This window comes from Limulus polyphemus, unplaced genomic scaffold (assembly GCF_000517525.1).
Source record: "Limulus polyphemus unplaced genomic scaffold, Limulus_polyphemus-2.1.2 Scaffold528, whole genome shotgun sequence".
NCBI lineage: Eukaryota > Metazoa > Arthropoda > Merostomata > Xiphosura > Limulidae > Limulus > Limulus polyphemus.
In genome coordinates this window covers 208,896-210,954 of record NW_013666138.1, presented here as the reverse complement: position 1 = coordinate 210,954, position 2,059 = coordinate 208,896, and positions in this window count along the sequence as shown.

The following is a 2,059-nucleotide window of genomic DNA, read 5'->3' as shown; positions in this document are numbered from 1 at the left end:
CCTCGTACAACTAAAAGAACGAAATTAAATTTTACTTAGTGGTCGATTAGTTAATACATTTACTATAGTAAATATCAAACATAATACCTGATATATATATATATATATATATATCCTTCCACCATGACTTAACATATGCTGTGGTTGTCATATGACTTGTTGATTTGCAAATTCAGAACTGCCTTAATATAACGTACTGAACCCCCGTACAATAATGCTGTAGTTTTGTTGAGTGAGCTTCTAAATACCCACACTGAAGCAACAGCTATAAAATCACTTACTGATAGATTTAAAAACTTTAACTCTTCTCCAAAATACAGATAACAAAAACTAATAAATAATAGCTGATAGTACATTAATATAAGAAACCTTACATTCATTATGAAAGTGAAAGCAATTGGTGATAATAATATCTAATGTATTGAAAAGAAAGTATCCTGTTAATATTTATTTTTCCTTTAATTATTAAATACTTTTATCATTGTATAGTATGTACTTTGGCACTTTTATATTAATTTTTCAGATTTCTGACATGTGTGTATGGGTGTCGTATCTATGTGTATATGCATTATATACACCATTATCAAAGGATTATTGTTAATACTGTATGCCAGTTTGAACTTTACAAGTTTATGACAGAACTATAATACTACTATAATACATCCACAATACCATAAATACGTTAACCTATGTTATCAATTATAAATGTTTTGTATTTGTTTACATACATTTGAATATTTCAAAATATATAATTTAGTTAGTATTTTCTTGATTTGTATGTAATGTAAACTCAATTCTGATAAATGTTCATGCAAAAACACACACACACAGTTATATTAAACAGAATTGACTTATTGTTTGATATAATATACCAAATTGCAAACTGCTGTATTTATTGTAGTTAGTAATCTAAAAAAAAGGAAGGTGAATTAATTTAACTATTATACTTAATTAGAATAAAAACAACTGGAAAGGCCCTTCTGAAGTATGTTGTTCTATCACTATTTCCTGTAATATAATTCTAATCAGTAAATTTAATACTTATCTCAAGGTCATCTTTCTGCTCACTATACTACAGTACAATAGTTACCATACCGTCAATTTACAGTTTACAAATCAACAGATGCATACAATGAATATTAGCAGTCACAGAAAGTGTAGTGAATAATATTGTACTAAATCATATATGTAAGTTTTAAAATACATTTGTTAGTTTATAATATAAATAATTGATGACTATGTAATAACTTATTTCTACAATACATATATATCCTTGCGTCGGATTTGAGCCCGAGACCTGTCATACACCAAGCAAACGCTCTACTAACCAAGCTAAAGGGTTAACCCACTAGCATTTGGAAGTAAGTCAATTTTTAAAATTTGAAACTACTACAATCTTCCTTCTCACAAACAAGGTCTGTCCTTGGGCCTACTTTTAGGTATGTAGGACAGCACCACAGTGGATGCCAATGTAGTAATTTAGTTTTTCAATATATATATATATATATTTCTTCACCTCAAACTTGAACCTGAGACCTGTCACACACCAGGTGAGTGCTCTATCAACTGAGAATTTCATTGTAAATTACTTTTTAACAACTCAAGCTACTACACATTATAATTGTGTGTGAAGAGTATTTTGCTGTAGGCATGGTCACATTGGTCATATAACGTATATTTACATAGTCAGACTGGAGTAGGGACTAGAATGAAGAAGTAACCCAATATTTTTCTAGTAATTTAAGTAATGGAATATTGAAGAAACTTTGGATAAGAAGTTAACTATAAGCATGTCACCAATATACTATACATTTTCTCCATAAACAAAATTCATTAAGACAAAATCAGCACATTAACTTACTTAACAGTTCAATACAGGCATTAGGAACAAAATTGTACCATAAAGAATATGTGAACAGAGTAGCTGACATAAGGCCACTTGACCCCCATGGTCATTCCTTATCCCCCAAACAAAGCAATCTACTGTAGAAATTTAGGAACCAATCCAAAATAAATGTAGCCCTTTATATCCATATATCTTTTCAAGTAAAGTAAAGGC